This window comes from Protomyctophum bolini, assembly GCF_963924005.1.
Source record: "Protomyctophum bolini genome assembly, chromosome: 16".
Classification (NCBI taxonomy): Eukaryota; Metazoa; Chordata; class Actinopteri; order Myctophiformes; family Myctophidae; genus Protomyctophum; species Protomyctophum bolini.
Genome location: NC_137877.1, coordinates 20,952,764 through 20,979,537, shown reverse-complemented (window position 1 = coordinate 20,979,537; position 26,774 = coordinate 20,952,764). Strand labels below are relative to the sequence as shown.

General features: G+C 42.2%; 1 protein-coding gene across 1 annotated transcript in view; it reads left to right on the top strand.

Moving 5' to 3' along the window:
- The window catches only part of thsd7ba (thrombospondin, type I, domain containing 7Ba), a 235,165-nt gene that overhangs the window by 34,335 nt on the left and 174,056 nt on the right, over positions 1-26,774 (top strand). The window contains exon 2 of the mRNA XM_080786436.1: positions 19,822-20,161. The gene's annotated coding sequence lies outside the window, so the exon portion shown is untranslated. The remainder of the gene's footprint in view (positions 1-19,821; positions 20,162-26,774) is intronic.

Here is a 26,774-nt window from a genome sequence, read left to right as displayed (position 1 = left end):
AGTCTTAGATCTTTTACATCCACACATCAAAGGTCACACCCCTAGCAGTAGCAGCTACAAACCAGGAAATAAGGGTTGTAGTTTACTAGTTTCACATTCCTGGTATTCTCGTGTGGCCAGACTGTTGCCTGTCGCAATTTAAAAAAATGTTCCGGTCATACAGTCTGGAGCACGGAAGCTCTGATAAAGCGGAAGTGAAGCCTCCTCCCCACTTCTGTTTCGTCTTTACAGTCGTGCAAATGTATCCTAACATAAATGGAAATCATCTAAGTATATATAGCTTGGAGATAAAAATAATAAATGTAAAGATATTTTCAAATATATTTTTGTGAACGGAAATAGCATAGGAAATAGTAGCTTCTTTACTCGGATTTCATGTTTCGTGTAGTAACAGACTATATAGCATTCGTTTCGTTTGTGGAATAGTTGAGAACTACTCTGATTACTTTTCAGCATACTGTAATTTAAGTTTTAGAGACACAGAAAATACTAAAAGCGCCATGGCTTTGAGTGGAACATTAGATCTATTCTATAGAGGTAATGTTGGAAATAATGATTGTTTTCCTTTGTTCTGGTATTTCAAGTTTGGTCTCAATTGTGAGGCATAGTGCTTTGCTGCTACCATTAGTGTACAGTTGCCTAGTAACCAACCACATATATTAGCTGTTGACTTTGCGAGGAAAGAGCTGGCTGGGTTGACCACAAGTTCACATAATCGGGCTTTAATTGGATAAACAGGGTGAACAATCCTAACCCAAAACCGGGACAGCATCTCTGACACATTCATTATGTTTTACCTTGTCTATACAAAAATATTGAAAATGTGTGCAAATCTTTGAAAAAAAAAAGTTTGGAAAAAATAGTATATGTACAAGCCGAGGCGGGGTTGGCAAAGGGCCTTTCTGTGTGGAGTTTGCATGTTCTCCCTGTGTCCCCTAGGGTAGATACCCTCACAAAAACATGCAGTAATCCTGGTCTCTATAAACTACTTTCCCCGGGCCAGCCAGGGCGCCTGATGGAGGGGAAAGGAACAGTTTGGAATAATGTGTTTAATTCCACCCTGGGAAACTCTCCCCTGTCAGGTGAAAAGAAGCAGCTTGGACTCCTCATGCATAGAAGAAAGCATGAGGTCAGTCCGCTGCCCCCCCCCCCCCCCCCCAGGTTGGCAGAGGAAGGATAGCGCCCAGGATTACATTAGATAATCCTGTTCGCGAGACCTGAAACCCCGATGACCTTGGGATACATCACTGAGGATACGTCCCAGTTTCATCCATGCAATGTATTTTCGTTCTGAGGTATTCTATTTATAGTGACTCAGAGGAAACAACCAGGTATAGTCTGGTGACCACCGGAGAGACAGGTGATAGCCGGAATGTAAACGGCACCCCGGGAGCAGTATGGGTTAGCGCCCCAGCCTGCATCCTCTGTGAGGAGGAAGCCCAAAAACATTCGATGAGGCCTTTAGGAGGGCCATTCGAGCCGCAAGTGGAGCCTGCAGTGCTACCGTTGCCCAGCGGTGGAGCCTGCAGAACTATTGCGGCTCAAGAATCCACGACTCCTGAATGGGGGGACTCCGGTAAAATCGATTAGTGAGTATGTTCTATAATTCGTCAAATTGATTAGTTCAATTAACCGTAAACCTAAGCATACTGTGTTTTATTTTATTTTCAAGGAAGCCACTGAATTTGTTTATTTTTGGAACACAGTTCTTATATGAGATTATATGAGACATGGGATTTGCAGTACAATAACTATGTGACCCAGGGGGATCGCGCCCTCTAGTCAGTGGTGTCACACTTTGGTGCTCTATTTCTGCACACAGGATATGTCAGTCATCCCAACAGACATTTAGGGAGATACAGCCTATTTGACAGGTTGGATATCTGCCTTATTTGTTCGCACCAAAGGCATCACAAGCATTGTGTTGCATGGATATGAGTTCTTTGTGATCTTAAAACCTTGGCTTGTCCATCAACTGAGCTGTTACAATTATTTGTCAGAGTTATTGTCAGAGTTATGTTAACTTTTTCACACATTTGACACTTGGATTTATGTGACAGTTCTAACCAAAAATACTCCTTGGACTCCAAGATATGTGCCTTACTTTCTCAAATAAAGCACTATAATACAAATACACCGACACCGTCTTTGGTGTCGGTTCTCCCAACCAGAATAAACAGTGGAGTGTTGGGTTTTCAAACGCAGATGCTTTAAATACTACTAATTTAAAAGTAGGCGTCATGGCTTGCCAGATCACAGGCACAGATCCTTGTTGCCACTCGACAAGGAACGCTACTTTAGAAATGAAACAAGCTAGAGGCCGATTGGAATGTTTTCCTTGACCTCATGGACATGATCCCGCACAACACAATGGACTGATATATTTGCATGGTAAGAGACACTTTTCTATAGATATGATCACTGAAACTTATCATAATATATACATTTTAAAAAGCCATTAATTAGAACATGTTTTAGTGAATTCCAAGTAGGCTACCGACACCATTCGTTTCGACCGCACAACGATGGCTCTGTGCCAAGTTCCAACTGTCTCTATAGAATTCACTACAATGTGTTCTATAAACATTATTGATGACTTTATGGTTGTTGGTTTTTGATATTATGTTAAGTTTAATTGATCATATCTATAGAGTGTCTGCAGGCGAGTAAACACTGCGCCGCGGTAACACAATGTTTTGTAACATGGAGGGAGAGGGAGATTGATGTCCGATTTCAGTGGTGGCTATGCTTGTGCAACTTGATGCTGCAATAAAGTATAAAGAGATAAGGATACTCTGACTATAAACCACTTGAACCCCAGGTCCCCAGCATAAACAAAGAAATCAACAAACTCGCAACGCGATGTGAGCTCATGGTACCCCTGGCCTGGACTGAAGTGTTTTACGCACATTCTCCATTTACAGTCCTTACGGCGGCTTACGCCTACACAAATGTTCTGATTACAAATATAAAGTGCTCACCCCAGGGCCATGGATGTTACATTTCTGCTAGGGCGAGAATAAGTACCAGTATCTTCCGTATTGTTCAATAAAAAGCAATGTTTAATCAGTTTCTGGCCATGCGCTTTCAACTATGCGCCCCTATCGGTTGGTGCATTATAACTCTGATAAAATGGCCACAGATCGGATTAAAACGATTTTTAGTGAACAATGCGGAAGACACGGGTACTTTTACCCACCCGAGGAGGATTGTAATATCCGTGGCTCTGGGGCGAGCACTTTATATTTGAAATCTGAGCATGTATGTAGACGTTAACCTTCTAAATGGGAAAAGTGCATAAAACAGGTTGAAGTTCCGCCATGACAGACGAGCGCCATGTGAACCATGGCTAAATCGTCTCGTATACGTAATAATAAGTCAACTTTCCGAGGGAGAGTGTTCCAGATATCCTTCTGATGGATTTTTCTTGGCTGTCAATATTTCTATCATCCAACAAATCACTCTGAAAGTGATCCAAAGGATCGTACGCTATTATAACTCTATGGGGAAGACCATTTTGTTTACCCCGGGCAAAAAACGGATGTGACGTTTGTGGGTGTTGCGGTTTGTGGTATGCCTCTTGGGAAATTCAACTTTGCTTTGCAGTCACAGTATTCTTACATGTAAAAATCGTCTTACAGTAAGATCTTGAACAGTACTGGCCTGGTTGTATTTATTACATTTTACATTTAAAACGACTCAGCAAAAAATAAAAAAGTATATGACGGAGGTGCGTCATCTTAGTTGAGTTAGTGCTGGCGTGTTGAAGATTGCGAAGGAAATCTACACTGTAAAGTACACATTTGTACACTCGAGTTACAGACTTAAGGGTCCACTTGAACCAATAGTGTATGGTCACTGGACTTGTGTACGTTGAAAACCATTGGGCTATGTGTGACTACTGTAATTTGTATATAATTCATACAGCTTAACATGACATCCCTGTTGGATTCTAATCATAACATAGACAACCGTTAATCAGCTGGAAAATATGTTTTTAACTTTTCATTTTCTTGGCATATCCTGCTCATGCTGTATTTCTCAGAACTGAGGGCTTTCAGCCCCAGACTTTGTTCAACCATTCATCCTGATGCTGGCACCTCGTAGCACCTTGAATTATCCTCCAAGCACCACTGGTGCCGGAGGAGTCAGAAAGATGACATGCATCATCGGTGTGGGATCAGAGAGGCAGCTTGGTGATTGTGAAAAAGTACAGGGTGGTACATGCAGGCACTGTGTGGAGAGTTGCTATGAGATACTGCTGTGCACACACTTCTAGTCCTACCATGACTAGATTGACATTTTGTTTTGTTATTTGTGTGTGCATGTGTGTTGGGGGATAGCTACAGAGAAGCTACTGTTGATATTTTGTAAGTGATCATTCTATAGATGGAATCATTCTATAGATGGAATCAAATCAAGTGTGGAAAAATCCTAATTTGTCTATAATTGACCTCATTGACTAATCTGATTCATCACTTAAAGGACCACTTCACCACTTTTCAACATCTCTTCATATAATTAGTCCTCACTAATGCTCATGATAAAACACCACCATGTTTTCTTGTTTTGGATGCTTTGGGGCACGGACAGAGAAGGCAAAAGCACAGCCTCCAGTTTCAGAGTAAAACTTAAAATAAAATGCCCCAAAAAGCCATTGCACCCCGTCTTTAAAATGTTTGAAAATATTTGAGAATCGCTTATTTTATTACAATCTTAAAGAGCACTGTTAGCAGGGTGTCCTGGTGGATTTCTGAGTTAATGCTTAAAGGTAGTGTAGACAAGTTTCCAATGTTTGTACACAGAAGGGATTGAGTGTTTCCAAACAAATTAAAATCTAGCTCCACCCCCCTCCCCCCGTCATTCTATTGGCTGAGCCAGGTCACTTCAGGCTATGGGGTTGTTGTTGCTGCTGGGAGGGACGCTATGGATATTGCGCTCGTATGGCTAAATATGACATTAAAAAAATATGAATTTCTATCGATATCATAGTTACAACAATGACATTGAGTTGATATGTTTTTTTAAGGGTAACTGTAGCGTAATCACAATATCACAAGACTGACACGACGAGTCCCGCAAATGAGGAAATAGGAAGTAGTGGAGGAGACTCACTGGCTCTCAATTCAATTATCTTTTATTTGTAAAAGTGCATATAAAACATATTTCCACTCAAATTCCCCAACCACTATAGCATCGTTCATGTGAACTACTTTGTCCACGGTTATTCATTGCAATGAAGAAAAATCGCTATGATGATCTGCGACGGCTTGTCAACGTTGGCGAGCACGGGTTGAATGTATGCTTCAAGCCGGCCGGACCAACCATCCATGTGCTATACATAGCGATTCTCATAATTTCAATAGGCTTACATATTAAATCATAAACATACTATTTCACATGAACAATGGTGAAACTAAGATTTGGGGATAATATTATACTTGCAATGAAATCGCATTGCGTTTTCATTATAATACGGCTGGGTTGAACACACAGTCACAGCCTCGCGCTGCAATTGGCTTAAAGTTTAAATCCCCTCCGACGTCCCGAGTAGTAAACTGTAGTGGATATAAACAGTGCATTCAGCCAGAGGGGGCCAAAGGGAGAGTGTGCTGCTGCAGGAGAACACCTCAGCATCATAATAAAGGGAAAGATAGAGGGAAAAAAGGGCAACAACATACATTCATATATATTTAAAATTTTGGCTGGAAACTTGTCTACACTACCTTTAAACTGTACATGCATGGGTTCGAGTACTTGCCCACACTGACTGCGCTCGTCACTCCACACAGACTCTTGCCATGCATTATGAACGACTGGTGAGATGCACATCACGGTGAGAATTATCTGTCTTTAAAAGCAGAGAAAAAAAGACTGGTTTGAAATCAATACCGTTCACAAGTCGCACAATTTGATTGAATGCAGCTCCCCTTTCATTCAAAATGTTGGTATGGAGCTGTGCAGAGGTCACGGTTATAAATCTGAAGACACCAGCGAGCGCAGTGCCCCTGAGTAAGTTGTTTTTCTCTCGCTAACTGGAATTTGATTTAGATAGACTCCTTTGTGATTGCTGGCTGCTGGTAAGGAAAACAGAAGCTTAGAGATAAGGCGGTTTGAGGCATTGGCATTTTTTTACTATATAAATGTCATCTCGGCTTGCCGTGTGATACCATTTAGTTAAGAAAGGGAAAAAGCATCTGTCTAAAAGGGAAAAACTCATAAAGGCCCACGGAAGCCTTCAGCGTTCAGTTCAGAAAAGTTAAAATAGAAAAAAATTGTCATTTCACTTTAACTATTTTTATTCATATCTCACAGTGTGGCAATCTTAAATACACAAACACAAATACACATTTGTCTTATCTGGACTGATCAGATACATTGAGAGAACAGAAACTGCGGATCTCGAGATCCACATAATTCATTTTGTTTTTTTATAAATGTTTTATCCCACGATAAACACAGCCTCCGCCAACCTGGGGAGAGCAACGGACTTGAACTCATGCATGAGTGTCCAAGTTGCTCCTTGTTTCCATGGTTGGACGTATCACGTGGAAGGAACACGTTATTCCAACCAGTTCCTTTCCCCTCCATCAGGCGCCACGGCTGGACAGGGGGAGGCAGTTTAGAGACCAGGATTACTGTTTTTCCCCTAGGGGACACGGGGAGAACATGCAAACTCCACACAGAAAGGCCCTTTCGCCAACCCCGCCTCGGGTATGGGCACTGATGGGTGGGCAAATACTTTTGAGATTTTCAAAAGTGTGCCTACGAAAATGTTTGAAACCACTGGTATAGCAAATAGCATGGTGGTGAGGAGGGCAAATTCTCATGACAAACTGAGAAAACACGTGTTAGCATATTGCTGAAACAGCCCCTGTGTTGCATCAGTAGCTACATTGTGCACTCAGCACTCAGCAGGCAAAATAGTCTTCAAGAACTTCAAACATTATGTTTACACCATACAGTAGTACAGTATGCTTCACCGATAGATTACACAATGGTTGCTCTCTCTCTACGTCTCTATCGGCGTCTCCAGTCTCCATACATCTGGCCAGCTCATTTGTGCTTTCTGCACCAGCATCTTTCTTTAGTACGTCCACGTATGTACAGTAGGTGTGGGACGTCCTCTCGATCGATGCCCGTGTGTTGGCTCCCACAGTACAAGGTTTTTGTCCGGGAGTTCTTGGTGTCGGTAGCGGTGGCCAGCTAGTCTCATCCTCCTTACTGCTATCTTCTCTGTTACACTTGATGATGCCCTGAACACTTGTTGGTGATGTGCTCGTCCCTGTTGATGTTAAGTACCACACATAACATTCTGGTGTAGCACCCGTCCAGGGATTTCTGTAGAGCTTGTGTTAGTGTCCAGCATTCACAGCCATAGAGGAGGATGGACTCCACATGGACTCCAGCAGAGAAGAAACTGATCTTGATGTGTTGGGGGAGGTTGGATTTCCACACACTGGTCATACCGTTAAGAGCTCTCCACTGACCTCCTTTAGGCCAGTACCCTCTATTGTTGTTAGGGGCAGATGTTCTTGGGGGATGTTATAGGTTATGACCTCAGTCTTCTTTGCATTTAGCAGTAGACCTTCTGGGTACGATAGTGAAGCCGAGCTCCGGCTCCCTTCCTTTAATAGCTTGTCTCAGAGCCTAGTCCAATACTATTATAAAAAGGAAGGGGGCTAGGGTGTCTCCCTGCAGCACTCCGGTTTGGATGTTGAATTCCTCTCTGTTACCATCCAGCGTTGTCACTCAGGCTCTCGTTCCCGTGTACATGATATCAATGGCTCGGAGCAGGTTCGGAGGAACATTGTAGGCCTTGAGTATTCTCAAGTATATATAGCACTGCTGCTAGGTTGTTCCTCTTTACCTCTTCAATGATCGTCCTTAACGCAAGGATTTGGGCTAAGGTGGTTCTCCCCTCTCGGAATCCGTTTTGTTTTTCCCTGAGGTGGGGGTCGATTGCACTCCTTATCCTGTTCAGTATCATGCGGTTGTACATTTTTGCTATGATACAGGTCAGGCTGATACCACGGTAATTGTCAGGTTTTGAGATATATCCATATTTTGGTACTGGGATGATGTGAGAGAGAGACCATATTTCTGGCATGATGTTTCCCATTAGAGCCTGGTTGCAGATCTCCAAGATGACTTCATCAAGATTGCAGTTCTTGATTACCTCAGGTGGAATGCCATCAGGTCCAGCACTTTTCCCGTGCCTCAGGGAGGCTTTGACCTTGGCAAACTCCCCTGTTGTGAAAGGGCCGTCATCAATGTTGAGATCCTCTAGTCTAAGACTAGAGGATCTCAGTTTTCAATAAAAGAGTGAATTAGAGTTGGATGACAAATAACCAAATGGGGACAAAATGGACCCAGGGAGGCACCTGTACTAGACGAGATTATATATGCAATGCAACATTCACTCACTCTAAAGTCTGACCTACTGTAACCTTTTGGAGAATCCAGAAATAATTGCCTCTATAAAGTGATAAAGCCCTGCAAATGCTTAAACAATATATTGAATTCAGTGCTCTTGCAGCACTGTATTAAAATGTGTGTGAAATCCTCAGTGAATACCTTTTTGTATGCGCTACAGAACAGTGGCCAATCATTGCATTGTTTGGTACATTGGAAGATTTGTTTCTCTGCAGTATCTTTTATTTCTGTCAATCTTCCATCCTCATCTTGGCAGATTGTAGATTAACCTGTTAGACTAAAGGGAACCTTTCTTTTGTGGCATTTATTCACTCTGTCCCTGCAGCAACCAAGACTGAAAAATACAATTATGGGCAGGTTTTTTTTGTTTAGAGACAAAAGAAGCAGGTTATGCCCTCTCTGCAGGAAACGGGTGTATCTTTTGCCAAATCGAAAACTCCATCAAGTCAGGTTGATCTTTATTTCCGCTGATGTGAGTTATTCAATCTGCTGGCAGCGGTATTCACAGTGTAAGGAGTGCATAAAAAAATCATGCATCGCAAGACGGTAGCAATATTTTCCGAGTCCATCAGCCTACGCTAAGGCTTGACTCATGCTAAGTGCTGAAGTGCAGGGCCTGTCAATTTCTCACATGATCATTGCTGCCGCTGGACCTGGGTAGGCTATACTGTAGCTTCCAAACCGCTTTGCTAATCTGTCTGAAGGACGTCCTTTGTGCCTCTCCTGCTGCACTTTACACAAACTCCCCAAGTGATGAGTGACTAGGCCTGTCACAATTATACATTATCATTCCCTCATCATAGTTATTTGAAGATAATCACGATTATGTTTGCAGAATCATAAGAATCTGTATGACGTCATCTGTAGCACAAAAATATCTACAATTTACCGGCTCACAACACAGCATGATGGAATGCGTTGTGAGCTTGTAGATTGGTTATTTATTGGTTATTGTATATAGCTTGTTGAGGTACTTTTACTTAACATATTGTAACGTTCCTCTTCTACCCTATATGATCCCGGGTCTCTGCACAGGTGCTGACATTTTTACATTTGAGCTAATAGATCCTGCCTGCTCGTTCAGGGGAGAATCTTCAGGTCAAAATTTGTGTCAAACCAGAAACACGATGGTGTCAAAGGTCATGTCTCACCTAGACACATTAGCTAATGTCTCAATAGAAGAGCAGGGAGACAAAAATACAACCATCCCAATTGTTTGTAGATTTAGAGCATGTATAGAAACTTATTTATACACCTTTGTCTATTCGGAAAGAGCCGATCTACATAACGCATCACGAGGAAGCTATTTTCTAAAAATCGATTTACATTTACTTTCTACATTGTGGTATTGCTACTTTTAGTCAAGTAAAGAAATTTCGTTTTTTAAACACCAGCCACCCAAAAGCTAGCCTGGGCAGCATTCCATTTCGTGTTCATGATCTGTTTGGGAGCGGATGGTAACTTTCGTCATGTTGTAGTCAATGATTTGTAGTCACCTATAGGAAACCACAAGGCGGAATCAGTATTATGAATGGGTGCTTTCTTATTCCGCCTTGTGGTTTCCTGCCTGATGACTACAAATCTGACTACAACATGACGCTCCAGACCACTCCAGACCGGTTCATACGGCGATTTTGGAACACAGATCAGGCTTTCCTCCGAGGTGAAAAGCCTGATGACGCGAGGTTACCCAAAAGCGTCCTACCCCGAGCCCCCCCCCCAACTCCTTCTACTAATTATGTTTGGAAACAGGTCGCATTCGGCAGCACATCGCACAGCAGCCTGTTGGTCTGAAATGGTCACATTGGAACCATGTCAGAATTAAGGGATCACTGGAGCGAGAAGATGAAACTGTCCTGAGACCAGTTATTTGGGGGACATTCTTGGCCCTCAGGAAAAAAAAGAGTCCTTAGTCCCCAGTATTCACCCTAGCGGTGAATTGGATCAATGTAAGGTTAAGCTTTAATCCCAGAACCACTCATTCAAACGGGTTGGATCAATAGTGGAAGTCACACATTGGAGACCATGACCCCCCCCCCCCCCCCACCAGCGCAGAGATCAGTGTTGCCATGTTTGCTTATTATAAGCTACTTTAGGCTTGTTTTTTCTGTAAAGTTATGTGTAAATATTGCCTGCAAGCAAGTGAAATATTTTGAATATTTTTTAAACAATGTAACAACACAATTGGGGAAGCCCTCCCCAGTACCATATTTGTGTTGTTAAATTGTTATAACATATTAAAAATATTTCACTTGTCGCGATGTGACGTGTTGTGAGCTTGTAGATCAGCATATGCTTATAGGTTTAAAGTGCTCATGTGGCGTACAAGTTGCTTCAATGGGGCTTGTTTTCATAGATCTGGTCGCTTCTCTCACAAAATCTGGCAACACTGACAGAGATCAGTCAACAGGGCTCAGGGCCAGCTGCCTCTGCTCGCCTCTCCTCTCTACCCATGGCTGCACTCTGATAATCCACAGACGCTTTACAAGACCCGGCATCTGGTTTCACCAGCAGCCTTTTTGCTATTGTCCACAAGCTCCTTATCTCCTGGCCTCAATGCCTGGTGCCTCCTTAAAGGACACAAAACACAAACTTGTTTCCCCTTCATACTCCAACAAAATTGGAACTAAACACAGACGGAGATCTCTGAACATCGTAGGATGGAGACTCGAGTTGTTGTTTTGTTGTGTAAGGCTGTGTGTGTGTGTGTGTGTGTGTGTGTGTGTGTGTGTGTGTGTGTGTGTGTGTGTGTGCGTGTGCGTGTGTGTGCGTGCGTGTTTGCGCTTGCTTGCTTGATGGAAGGAAAAATCCATACGTTTGTGTATGCCTCTGGGCATGTGCTGTGAACTTTGAATTGCTTTGTTTTTTTGTTTCTGGTACAGGAAGAAATTAAACCATTTTGAAAACCCATGCCCGTGAACGCCAAGCACGTCTTTTCATGAGACATGGCTATCTGTCTCTCAACATCATGTGATGTCTGAGTACACAACAGATGCTGTTTTCCACTGTATCTACAGTATATACTCTGTGGCAATTCCATCCTTGTAACTCTTGGCTTGTTAATGGCAGGCAGATGTTGTCTTTGCACTCGGGAAGATTTACAAAGCGTTGTTGCACATAATGTAGCTAGCACATTACCAGTCTGTAACAAGGCACTGCTCGTCAGGGTTATCGCTGCCACAGTGCAGTGTTGATGGCTTTTGAAAAGGTCAGCCAACGTGGTGAATGCAATGTTCTGACATTTAAATCCATGACGGTGGGAAGCATGATGATAATATTTACCAAAAAAAAGAAATGCATTTATCCATGAACACTGGCCTTATCTTTTGACTTCTACCAATCCGACTTGAATATCAAGCCGTGATTTGTTGTATTCCGTCTTTGACAGCGCACAGTGGTCTTTCTCCTGCTGTGAGTCGTGAGTTGTTGTGACCTTGACCTTCCGCAACCTTGTAAAGGTTTGAATCGTCGGAACAGCTCCTGGAACACGCATGCCGTCTATGAATTAATCAGCTTCCTGTTAAGCTATTTCCTGTGGAAGTGGAGGACGGGGCATCTTGTTCGACATCCGCGGTCGTACGAGAACAAATACTTATTTTCTCCTGCCAAAGAGGCGGCCGGTCTGTTGGACATGATAGCCATCCATTTAGGATAAATAAATAATATATGTATCCACAGTTGTTCTCTGAAGGACATTCTGCAGCGCTGAAGTTGATACGAACCCACCAGGTGGATTGATCTTTGTGACTGACGCACACGTTACATTATGTGACACTGCCACGTGAAAACCCCAGCTTTCTCCGTGATAAGCAAGGTGACCTCCTGGTATTCCATCGACGTGATGGAACGCTCGGATGTCACGCAGCCACCAGATCACTGCGTTCAAAAAGTAACCACCTTATTCACCTCTTGACACATAGCTCGCTCTCCACCACCTTTAATTTCACCCATGGTTCCCCTCTCGTCCACATCTCTCGCCTAGATGTGTGTAATTGACTTCACGGGTTCAAGCTCTCTTATCTGGACATCTCTTCCAGGCCTCTCGCCTCGGCCCATGCCTGGCCACCGCATCATTACCCCATTACGCGGTGTTCTCCAGAGGAATGGCCATTGGGATGCGGGGGGGTGGGGGGTGGGGGTCCAGGTGTCCCTCGAAGCAGCCTCTTTCAGAAACTAGAACCGTCGCCCGACACTGAACACACTGCCCCCCCCCCCCCCCCTACCCTCGATACTGGTTAATCAAACCCACCCTTTGGCCCCACAGAAGGCATAAACCCAGGGTTGGATTAATTAGATAAGATTAGATTAGATTGATTAGATATAAGGCTTGACCCAGCCACCTGCATAAGCCTGATTTTTACTTGTAAAAAGAAGCAACATCATGAGCTTGTAGATCGCCTTTTTTGCGCACAACTAAGTACAAATCAGGCAATATCTACATGTACACACCAGCAGATTTACCTTACACAGCAGACATACACTGCACAGCAGATGTACACGGCATATATACAGTAGCAAACGTACTGAGGTACTTTGGCAGACGCAAACAGCAGATGTACAATAAAAGCAGAAATGGTCGGCTGTGTATTTCTATTCCTCCATGCCCTCATCTCAAGTGGACGTGGAGACAAGCTGCCCGGAACTTCAGCCTGCTGTGGGGTTATAATTATGAAGCCTTTAATGTAGGGAGAGTATACAGGCAGCCAGTTGCTATTCTGCCATTACATGTTTCTTCACCCTTTCCCTCTTTCTACCCCCCCCCTCTCTCTCTCCCCCTCTCTCTCACACACACACACACACACACACACACACACACACACTCACTCACTCACGCACGCACGCATGCACACACACACACACACACACACACACACACACACACACACACACACACACACACATACACATACACACATACAGTACACACACAAACACATTGTTTATTTATATCATTTATTTATGGAATCTATCTACGTTTTATTTAAGGTCAATTGACACTGAGGATTTGACTGTGCACTCTTGTCTCCGATCTCCCTCTACTTTGCTATTGTATTTGATCTTTTCTCATATGTGTTTGTCTTAGATCAGAAGTTGTTTTCTGTTGCATTCAGTGAGGATTATCCAGCTGGCATGGCACACTGCATTTCTGAAGCTATACAGTGTATGTTATACCAACAGATGCCACACTGCACAGGATATTGATTTTCTTTGAACAAGAAATTGTTCAGGCTTAATGATATGTGAATGTGTGTATTGTGTATTGTATTTTGCCATATGCGGGCGGCTACTGCATTTTCGATGCTAGATATAAACTCTCTGAGTGTAGCATTAACATGTTGCGTTCTAAGGCGTCATCACAATTCAAGTTCAAGTTCTTATCCCATGCTGCTGTCATTGATAAGCAGACTGATCGGTGTCCCTTGATAGTACGGTTTTGCTGTGATAGTGATCAACGGTCCTGATTAAGCCCTTGGGCAGAGATCCTGCCTTTAGACATTTTGATTTGTGGATACAATGGTCTTATCACAGAGGCACTGTACCACGCACGGGGATTCTTGTCTGAATCAGTTGTTCTCAAAGTGGGGTCTGGGAACCCTCCCCCCCCAGGGGTCCTTAAGAGTTGTTCACAGGAAGTCAAAATGAGTAAATCTTCCAAAAAACTACTTATTTTCTGTCAATTACACACCACATGGACATTATTTTGTTTTTGAAGCATTCCTAAGCCAATGATGACCGGGATAATCAGATACTCCGTCTGCATGCTTTATGGGGTGTGTAATTGATCGAAAATAAACATTTTTTTGGGGGGGAAACTACTCCTTTAAATTCACCAAAAAGAAAAATATATACAATATATGCACACATAGATACAATAATAGATCATCATCATGCCTGAGGAAGGAGATATAATGCTAAGTTTATAAGACACGATTTTACATTTAGTTACAACATGTTTATATTCAAATAATATGTTCCATTCCATTCCAGCTCAGAATGATACTCCCAAGCTTAAATGTGCCACAACAAAAGCTCCTTTCCAGGTTTTTCATAATCATCATTCTAAGTCAAGGAAATCACCACAAAGACATTTTTACTTACAAATACCTCTGTTATATCATCATATTTAGGCCAGGCAATAAAAAAAACAATTTCACCAATTCCACAAAACAAACAGTATCTAAACCTAAGTTCACAACTTAGGTTTATGCCATATATCACTACACCATTTTTCTTTATAAAAACATTAAACTTCTAATTTTATGAACAACACATTAAAGTAAATTAAAGATCTCAATTACCGTAATTTCCGGACTATAAGGCGCACCTGAATATAAGCCGCACCAGCCAAATTTAGGGAAAATCCCAAATATGTACATATACAAGCCGCACCGGACTATAAGCCGCAGGTGGCCCCCTAGTGGCCGTTTCGTTAGCTCAGAGCCTTAGATGGCTCTGCGTTAGCTGTAAGGTTTTTTTTTTGTTTCTTTTGTCTGTCTTTTTCCGCCCACTCTTTTATTTTTGTCTTTGTTTGAAATGTACAACCAAGTCAAGTGATATTGCCTTGTCTGTCCCTGTTTGAGTGTGGACCTGATGTCATATGTAGAAAAAGGACTATACAGAGACATTGGAGATGGTGCCACATGGAGGGGGGATGAGGGAGGGAAGAGGGGTGGGGGGGAAAAAAAGAAGAAATCTTGGTAGTTCCACACCTGAATAGCCCTATGATCATGCACAGAGTTACAACTTGTATATTTCCGGAGACCCCAAACACCAGAAGCATATTCAGACACAGGACATTGAATCCTAAATGACCACGATGTTTAACGTTGTTCATGACAGAGCCCAGTGCCCTGCACACTGACTGAGCTATAGGACACTAAAGTCATGTGCTCATCCAATGTCGATCCAAGAGACAGTATATGACAACCTTATTGAACCAAAATTAATCACAACCAACATCTCTGTAGTGATTTTTGTCTAAGTGTACCATGTGGGTTTTGTCCTGGTTTGCCTCCAATCTCCATTCCTCGGAAACCTCATAAATAGCCTATATATGTTAATGCCAATACACTATCAGGCTATATGTTAATTCCAATAAGCTATCAAAGAGAACAAGCTGCCGTCATGAACAGTTTTCTTTCCCTTCTTTGTAGTTTAATTGATTGTGATTCAAGCAACTGAGCATCCCTTCAGTGATGTTATTAATTATTCTGTATGATTGATGCGCCTGAATCTCTCGTGAAAGTTCTCAGTCGCCACGACTGATTTCAGTCATTTGGATTTCGTAGAAGTCAGCATGTCTTCTATGGAATCAGCTAAATAGGCTGTTTTCTTTTTCTTTTCTTTTTTTCTTTTTTTTTAAGATTAGAGCATTTTAAGTTTTCAAACTAACACTATTATGTTAAGAAGCATCTTCTTAACATTCTCACCATAAAATCTGAATAGTCTCAGATGTTTCATGTAAAAACAAAGGTTAAAGCCTCAATCTGTGATTTCACCTGGATGGCAGTTTGTAAAACCGGTATAATGATACTAAAACTTCATAATTTTACATTAATTTATATGAATTGTTGAGGAATCAGTGCTAGTGTTTCACAAATCGCATAGTAGGACTTGGTAAAACAAACATTCAGTCGTTAGCTTTTATTTAGTTGTCATCTATTATCTCTTTGAAACCATACAATACATATTCATGACCAGTCAATTTTTATTTTGTTGAATATTTCTATTTCTACGATGAGTGAATTAGAAATGAGTTAATTACAAGAAAATTATGAAAGACAACAAAACAAACATGATAATAATGCCAATAGCACTTTATCCACGTGGGTAAATGCTACGATACTTTTTGGGAATGAATGTGCATAGAGACTTTCAGAGGTTTTCAACACTCATGTCTGTATTCGAATCATATCTCTGCTGCTTTCAAATTTACCCTGTCTGATCACATTTGCTTTGTAATGAATCATTCCAATTCCACAATCTTTTACAGAAGCCATATGGTCACACAGCGGCTAATTCGATCATTGAATTTTCCGGTCTCAAATAAAAAAATCAAAGGCGTCCACATATATATTTGAGGTTAACAAAATGTGTACAACAAATGACAAAAGTGACAGGTACAGGTTATTTAGAATGTTGATCTCAAGAGCGTACAGTAAATTATTTTCATTTTGCGTCTGGGAGTGAGAAAGCTGAATTTCATTCCCATACAGTACATCCAACAGTGGCATGTTATATCAGGGGCCTGACCTCGTCTGCTTGCTTAACTAGCCATATCTTTGCACCGGCAGCACAGTGGTCCAGACAGACAGGGGCCAACTGTAACATGTTCCCCGCCATGACAACAAACACGCAGCTGATTGAGTTCACAACCTTGGCCCCGGGAGCTGCTGCTTGGACTTGTTGTGTCCTTCTGAGATTCTTGGCGGAGCAGAGATACCTGTTCGCATAACTGCACGCACACGCATGCATGCACGCAGCCGCGCACACACACATTTTCATTTACTTGAAACATTTCCGATGTGGTCCATTCCATTCCATTATTGTGATAATCAGTAAGGCAGAAAAAGCCGGAGTTCCTGGGGTCTGCTGAAAGGCAAATATTAAAACTAAGCTTTATGATTCATAGCAATGTCTGCCTTGGGAGGCAATGCCCAGCATAATGCAAGTAAAGCTGGCTCATGAGCCACAGATTCTGCCAGCATCCTCATCTGACCTTTTTCATTTTGTCTTTTTGTTTGGAGTTTGCAGTATTATGAGGTATTTGTTGCATTGTTTGTTCACTTACAAAATGACCTTGTTAAAAAAATAAAGTAGATACACTCACAAAATGAGTGCTGCCAGCAAAAGGCAGCAAAAAAACAATACCGTATCATTTTCTACTATTAAACTCATCTTTAAGACAAAAAAACAAACAAAAAATAAATCTGTATTTGCCAATTGCCATACATGCCCTAATATATTTTAACCACATGAACCTTAATATCTCTATTCTGGGCATGTCATAATAGGCAAACATCTAACTATAAATACACCAAGTCTCTGTGTGGGTCAGACTTGACCAAAAACTGTATTATAGCAGATTGTTGATCGAAGTACTCTCACCTGACCTGAGTCAAACTAATTGGACCCACAGTTTAGTTTGACTCAGGCCAGGTCAGACTACTTCAACCAGCCATCCCCCATCCCACACAAACAAAAACAATCCCCATGGTGCTATTTGAAATAATTGCAGTTGTAATAACTGTTGCAGACTTGCAGTAGAGTAGGCTATAAGCAGTAATTTCAGTTGGAACATAGTTCAACATACGAGATGTAGCCTATCCAATCATTCTGGCATATTATTTCTTGCTAAAATGGCATGTGTCCAGAGAAAGAAATAGCACTTGCTATTACATAATAGGCCTACTACAGTATTGTCATTGCTGTAACCTGGTATCTGGGATGTGATGCTGTTGCGGCAGGGTGAACTAGTATTGGTATGTTAAAAAATTGACAATTGTAGTTTTACAGCATTGCAAATATGTTTTATTTTATATAATTGGATTTGTATAATTTTTCTATCCTTTTAACATTTTATTCATTGGTTTTCAATTAAAAATGCGAACGCATGGTGTCCTTCTGAGTGGACAGGTCAGGAACCCCCTTTAAAAAGTTCAATTATTTTTGAGGGGCTCTAGCCCGCCACCTCCTATATTCCGCTATTAGTGTAGATTGTCGTCTTACACAAACATTAAATTCCCATTAACAATGAATGTAGAATTTATGAATGTGTCTGAGCAAATCTGTACTTTTGTCCTACACAAAGATTACAGTCCATACTGCATGTGTCCATATCCAGTCATATGTGTCTGAGCAAATCGACATGTTACGTCATGATGATGTACGATGATAAGAGCGCCCCTCACTTCATACGGGTGTGATTTTTATGTCTAAAGACACATAAAAACACAGTAAAAAAAGTAACTCGGGTTATCATACGTATATGATCATAAGTATCAAAGTAGCAGATCTGCAGGCTCATAACACTAAGATGCGTTATGAGTAGAGGGAGAAAGTACAGAGTACCCTGGGGTAATAGAATTTAAGTGGTTAATCAAAACAATGACCTCTGGTTAGTAGTCTGTGTTGGTGGAGTTATTGAGATAACCACACTAGTTTCTTTAGTCTTGGATAGAAAATCTATCCAAATGAGTCCAGGGTGTACAGATACAAGTGTAGAAAAACACAACGCTAAGATAAATCATCTCACTGGCTAACATCAGGAAAAGTCGAAAGTATGGATTAAATAAAACATTTCAATCAATTATTTCTCCTCACCTGACGCCTGCTTGTCGGAAATCGATCTGGCTTGTATTCACCAGGAACCTCCTCTTTCCATCCGTAATTGTTGGCTTTCATTTAGCTCATTTGACCGGCCGCTGGGGTGGGGTAGGGTGGGGTGGAGGGGAGCGCAAAGACAAGCCCACTTGAGGCCACAATGGAAGGGGCAGGCAAAGCACTTAAAAGCGTTGAGAAATAAGGCATGGGTCAAAGGGGTCTGGGGTTGACGGGCCCATGGCTGGGAAAGTCAATAGAATGGTGGAGCTCAGAGCTGAGTGGGTGTGTGGTGTGTGGGGGTGCTTTAAGGGCAGGTGGTGTTAATAGAATCAGGGATTCTCTGGGATGAGCTCCCTCAGAAGAGGCTTGGCTGCAACGTTGACAGGTAATCATTGAATGTCGTTGGCGAGCAGAAGTGGGGGGAGCTGTGTACAGGCAACGTTGACGGTGCTCTTGTTTTTGATGTCACTGTCAGAGCGGGACAGGGGAGGCGGTGACAAATCGCCGCCATAGTCCTTTTGCAAGTTTTCTTTTTCTTAATAATGTGAAATGTTTATCAACGACCCCCAGCTACCAACGCAATGCCCCTCTCTTCTCTCTGCGACAAATGAAGTGTAATCTTTTTAGTTTGCCGGATATCTTTTTCAGCGATGGTGAATTGCTGAAGAAATGAGAGAGGAGACACCAAGCGGACTATAAATCACAGTGAAGTCATATCTCTGGACCAATGTATGCTGATATATTAAATGAAAGTGCGCTGCCTGTGGGGCTATGCATCCTCGTGAAGCTTCCCTGCATCTAAACTCTGTCATTCATTCCACTTTGTCTCGTATTCCTACCTTTTCAGCGCAATATATTCAACAAAAGAAATATGAACCTCCCACACAGATAATGTCATTGAGCTGTGGAAGTGTGGGATTCTTACTCTGGTGTGGTATAAAATGTTTTTGTCAATGTGTTTTTTTTAATGTCATTATTATTAACCGTTGCTCGCCCCCTCTCTCTCTCTCTCTCTCTCTCTCTCTCTCCCTCTCCCTCTCCCTCTCCCTCTCCCTCTCACAGCCTACAGCCTTGCTTACTGCCGTGCCAGGCCCAGCGGGCGACGTCAGTGGGTGGGGTGCTTGACTGAGTCGGTGCCGGGGGGGTTATCAGCTCTGAGAGATGGTGGAGATGTGACACACTTTCCCAGAGACCCCTTGCCACATTGATTCACAGTGGATTAAGCTGCCGCATGATGCTACATGAGGAATGCCCCGCGCCGTTGATTTACTGTCCCTGTCAGACATAACATCCTGGGAGGCCTCCTCTTAGCCCTGCACTCTCCTGCTGCCTACTCTAGGAGGACCAATAAACCATCATCTCCCTCCCCATCACCAGGATGACTGGCAGTCATCTCATCCAGGTACTGTACAACATCAGAATCAGTTGTATTGATCACAGGATTGCAGGTGTGAATCAGTGGGTGAGATTAGTTTTCAAGGAAAGAAAGAAAAAGAGGGTGTGTGAGAGAGAGAGAGAGAGAGAGAGAGAGAGAGAGAGAGAGAGAGAGAGAGCAGATGGTCCTCAAGAATGAAGATCCCTCCCACTCACCTGAAATCAAAAGGCAACTGGGTGTTCTGGGTCACTGCACCCAGACTTTGGAACGCCCTGCCACTAGCTGTGAAAGCTACACCCTCTATGGACATTTCTAAATCTCATTTAAAAACACACATGTTCTCCCTGGCCAGTTAAATACCATATGCCGCCCCCCACTCCTTTTTTTTTAATCATGTGTTGCTGTGCTCACTGCTCTCCGTTTGTTCTGTATTTCTGTTTTTGTGAAAAATGTTTCTACTGTATCTTCTTGTGCATTTTCTCTACTGTATATGTTTTGTTTTTATGCTGTCCAGCACTTTGGTCAACCTTGGCTGTTTTAAAATGTACTTGACTTGAGAGAGAGAGCAACGAGAGCCCAACAGCAGGTCAAAAACTAGAAATGCACTAGGCCACATGGCCTACTTGTGCGCAAGCAGAGTGCGCCATGAAGTGCGCTCACTATTGCTGGTACGACTGCTGCTCTGAGTCCTAGAGCTCTCTGCTGTCTGTCTGAGTACGACTGCTGCTCTGAGTCATAGAGCTCTCTGCTGTCTGTCTGGGTACGACTGCTGCTCTGATTCCTAGAGCTCTCTGCTATTCTAAGTCCTTTAGACCCGTTATTGACCTTATACCATTCTTGAAACGTACCTTAGTTACATCACCAAGAATGGTGGTCCCTTATACATACATACATAACAGTACATAACAGTACAGTACAGTACAGTACAGTACAGTACAGTACATACACGCACGCACGCATGCACGCACGCACGCACGCACGCACGCACACACACATACATACATACATACCCCCTATTGACCTTATACCAACCTTTAAACGTGCTTTAGTTATACGTCATCAAGAACAGTGGTCCCTTATTGGCCGGTGGAGTACACGACATACATACATACCCAGCCGATCGCAGTACTTGCACGCTCTGCTTGCACAAGTAATACGAAGGAAGTCACGTTAAGCAGGGGTGTGAATTTTTTTTTTTTCAAAGTGGGCCATTGAAAATGTGAAAATACCATACTACATCTTGTGTCATTATGTACCTTTGTATCATAACAAAGTCACATACCCACAAATGCATAAAATTACAACTTTAACTACAAAGCAATAGCCTTCTGTTTACATAGACAAATGTAACCGTGTTGTGGACAAAACAAAACAATTCAACCCTTTTTTCAGCCTTTTTTCACATGCATGCACTGCATTTTAATTGTCCTTTATTCAAATGGCAGTGTAAGAAAATCTCCACAAAAATGAAAATAGTCTGTATAAAGCCTTACAGGTTTATTTCAAAACACACAAAAAAAATACAAAAAAGAAATACTAAATTATACTGTACTCTGTACTGGCGGGCCATAAATAATACATTTTAGGAAGGACATAATATAAAAGAGAGGCCATATAAAATATACCCTCGTGCCACAATTGTTCCCCAGGCCGCCAGACTTTGGACTTGGTCTGGCATAAGTAAAAAACTTCACAGGCATTACAATGCACATGGGAGATCCACAAAAAAGTATTTCTCATAGACTCTATGAGAAATCCTTTTTTTGTCGATTTCCCATGTCCCATAGAGGAACAATCCACACGAATAGGAATGTGAAAGGAAAGTGTTCCCTTGTGGTACTGTAGGCCAAATGACTGGTGACAGGCGGCATTCAGCTCTTGTTCAACGGTCTGATGGTAACTGGGTGGAAGCTGTTCAGAATGCTTGTGTGCTTGCCTTTGATACTGCGGTTAGGTAGACCTTGCCTGGCCGTGGTCGCAGAAGCGCGATGCACATGTTTTCCGGGGTGGTGATGACTTCCTCCTGGGAGCTTTGACCATGGCTTCTCGTACGGCTCCTGGAGTGAGAGGTTTTTCCTTCCCATAGGCTGTGAGACAGCCTGACGGAACGCTTTCGTAGCTGTCGTAGTACTTCGACAATACCAGCATAACTGTATTTTTTTATTTCATTGCAATTTAGTAATATTTCTATTTTCTTATTACTTGCGCAAGCAGAGCTCATAAGTATTGTGTTCGAGTCCTACTTGTGTGCAACGCGCAAGTAGGCACTCTAATTGCATATTGTGTCCGGCAGAACATGCCACACAAACATTTTGCTGCTTACACCTTATGAATGAGTGACAAATAAACCCTTCTTGATTTTTGATTCATAAGCAGTACACGCACACACAATAGAGTGCACGGTTCATTAATGGTAATCTGCGATGTAGACAGAGCTCCCGCACAATAGAGTATGTACATGTTTACATGAACCAGCTGTCGTTTCATACAGCACAGCAACAAAATGCCAAGCAAAGACTGTAATTGTGCTTTTCCCCCCAACTGTTCATGTCACGTTCATTCTGGCCAATGAAAACACCTGAATATGAGCTTGTATACATAGGGATGAATGTTTCTTTTTGTTTTGCTGGGTCCTAGCACAACACAATACGACAGCATTGAAAATATTGCCTTCCATCAAATATTGTATTACATGGCAATTGGACGCCATTTTGTTCATCAGAATCTACTGGATGTGGCACACAAAACGAAAATGAGCAAAGGGTTGCAGGCAGATATTTTGGCTGGAATGGCCACAATTTCTGTGTAATTGTATGGAAATCCCAACAGGCACGAGGGGTGACATCTGCGGTAAACGGATTGGGATTAGAGGCCTTTGTTTTCTCTGCAGCCAGAGCTGGCTGTGAACCCCCTTGTCAAGAAGGGCAGAAGATAGGCTGATGATTGCATGGAGTCCCAGCATACTAAATTAGCTTTTGCCATTGATTTGAGAAGTGCTAATCAAACATTAATTATTGCGACCACCTGTGAGAACACGACGTACCAGGGCTCATCAGTTCCTTGATGGCAGCTGCTGGTCTGCGCTCCTTTGTGAAGCCAGCACATGAATCTCCCAAACAGCACCTCACAAGAGATGGAGAGGGAAGATTGCATCCCAGCATATTGTGTGGAGTGTAAGAATAATGCGATGCGTGTCCGTCTCTGAACCGCAAAACTGTTTGCCAAGGTTCCCCATGACTCCTGAGAGCTACACGTGATTTCTATTGACCCAGATATTTTTAGACAGCGGCTTTAAGAATTTGACACATGAGAACATGAGATTTCCAGGATAGTCTCTCTCTGGCACCCCTGTTCCATTGAAAGGTGCACACTGGAGGTTTCCAGAGCTGAGCCTGAGCATACACTGGCAGCCACTATAGCGCCTCTCTTGCACGGAGGGCATATTTGACAGATTGCTCTCTAACCAGTAGGATTATCTCAACTGGCTGTTTGAAGAATCACTGTCCAAGGAGAGCGTTGGTGTTTTAAAACCTGCCCCTGCTGACCTAGAGACAAATCCAGCCTTAATGACAGAAAAAAAGAGAAAAACTAAAAGAAAGAAAGAAAAGATTTAACGCATTAAGACCTGAAGTCGATTCTACAATGCCTTCTACATCAGTTGTTCTCCAACCTTTCCTTGCCATGGACGCCCACATTGATATGTATTTGGCCGTGGACCCCCATCTGAATATGTTCTGTGCCAGGGACCCTCAGAATAGATGATTTTTGCTTAAAATGCAGAATGATTCCACATTTTTCAAACACTTTCAAGATTTTTGAAGATGTACAAGATCGTGTGAGCTTGTATAGCTGCTATTTTTACTTTACTTTTACTTTATTGGTTTATTTGCACGTGACAGAGTATATTAATGAATATTACATAAAAATGTAGTGTAAAGATACTATTTTCCATCCGTAGTCATTGAACACTAAACAAAACGGACACAACAGGACAGCATACAAAAACAAACACAGTAAAAGAGAAAATAAGAGTTGAGAGAAATAAGAAAAGATTAACTATTGCTAGGGTGGCTCTTTTTTTTAATGATCAATACTTTATTTAGATTTTTTTTACAAACACAGAAAACAGAAAACATAAAATACAAAAACAAGCAACAACAACAACAGAATACGTATTCATGGACATTATGTAAGAACACAGAAACATAAAATAAAACAAGGATAGACAAGATAAACTAATAAAAGTACAAATAAATAAAATTAAAAGTTTAAATTAGTTTACACGACCAAACACGCAGCATCATCAACCGTATCATATGTATACTAATACAATAAACAATCAAAAGGGCATTGCCTGACCATGGATCACACCAAAGAACCTGCAACATGACAACATGATGAATCATATTTATCCAACTGATTATTCATCTTAAAGGATAACCTCTCCAAAGCAGCCACAATACCAAGCTGAGTGAACCGTACATGTGCTGGAGGCAAAACCTCAGACCTCCATTCCTTAACAATCATTTTCTTGCCCACCATTAATGCCTTAATAGCTCTCTTGAAAAGTTGTTCTATAGGTTTGATGACTGTTGTTCCAGCAAATGACCAGTTTGTGAAACTGGTCATTTGTTCTCAATTTTTGAGCACTCTAAATCATCATCCATCCATCCATCCATCCATCCATCTTCAACCGCTTATCTGTAGTCGGGTTGCGGGGGCAACAGTTCCACCAGAGTGCACCAGAGCAACATTAGTGACTTCCTCCTGGGGGATCCCGAGACGTTCCAAGGCCAGTAAGTCGATGTATTTCCTCCAACTGCGCCTTGGTCTGCCCCGGGGTCTCCTCCCAGTGGGACGTGCCTCGAGGACCTCCCTAGGGAGACGCCCGAGAGGCATCCTAACTTTTATATATCATCGCTGTTGGGCAGAAACCTCTTATCTCCATCTTTAACTGATTGATCATACTACAGCTGAAAAGTAACAGTTTTCGACCTATGTGGTTTCCACCCGACAGAGATGATATTCACAAGTAAGAGACCACACCTCTATTCATTTTGACAATTTATTGAAAGGAAATGAGGTGAATGTGGAATGGGATGAGGAACCCATGGTTAGGGAGAGACTCAGGGTGAGGGAGAAGTCTCGGGATCTGATGGCCATAGTTGCTCTACTCCGGTAGTGGTCGGTCGTCTCTGTTCCGTCACTGCCCCATGGTATATATTTTTTCCTTCAAAAAAAGGAAAAAATGTGTTTTCATTGTCCAATGAAGGAACTTATGCTACTACAAGCCGGAACACAATTGATCAATTGATCTTTAACATAAACATTCTCAGATGATGCATGTGTTTTGCATTTCCAGAGTACGTTTATGTGTACACTTTCCAATCATCCAATGTAACCGTGTGACCTGCTTTGTCAGCAGTGCACAGAAGAGAGTTCTGCTTGTTGAATAGGCAAATGAGAGCAGCTGGAGGAAGGATGTAAATTGTGTGCAGTCAGGTATGTGTTCCAGAGCCAGCCGCCAGGCCTGAGAGGTTTACCGGGTGATCAGCAAAGCAGAGGTGTCTTAATTGGCATTTGACTGTATAGGCGCCAAACTATGGAGGATGTCTGTCCAAATCCTCTGGCCACCGCCACCAAGTAATAACATAAACTATGGCAGCTGTTAGTAAATAAGTGAATGCATTCAAATCAAAGACGAGTCCTAGTAAAACAAATAAAATATAAGTTGGCATTAAATAAATACACATTCTGTTTTATTGCAATTGTCTTTCTGCATCTTATGCTCCCCCTAACCCTAGACTTTGATTTAATGGTAACACACCAAACCACATTCAGTCAGTCTGGTCAAAACATGCTCTACACAAAACAATGCCTCTTCAATGAGTCTGCCAAAATGCAGCTTAAAGTCATACTGTGAAACTTTTTTCAATTAAACAAAAGTACATTTTTGATATCATCTTTCACTGGTATGTTTTGAACATGTTTTTGACAACTTCAACTTCAACATTAGAGTAATCATTACTTCTGATTACTTGTTGTTACTTTCCAAAATATCGCCGGGCGCCAGGACTTGGGGTAATGACCGTGACGTCACCAGAGGCATCGCCAAAAATACTTCCAAAAATCCATTGGCCATGTTCAGGGGAGGGGGTTTACGTTGTCACTGTACAACATACTCTTATGGGCTGGGGTGCCACTAGTCAATGTTGAATGAGGGAGGAGTAAGACGGAGGCTCTATATTCTCCCGGAGAGGCATCCTCGTTGGCAAGTGAGCCAGTAGGGTACAACAGCAGTGCCAGAAATTAATTGGCATATAGACTAAATTTGGAGAGGAAAAAGAGGGGGTCCAAATAATTGGCAACTATAGCCGTTTCATTTACGCACGTGTGGCTTGAGCAAAACTTCAACAGAAACTCTGTTGAAGCAAAGTAGCTGCAAAGTAGCTTGCCAAGCTTGGCCATTCTGTACCTTTGTCGGTGCTAGCATAAACACAGCTTAAGGATTGTTACTGTGAGGCAATTTATATGTGATGTTAAGCAAATGGCAAGCCCTCTCTAAATAACTGTCACTGCAGCAGAAATGTGTGTTTTTGCGGATTTATCTCTTTTGGTTTTGGCAGGAACAGAATCGCCA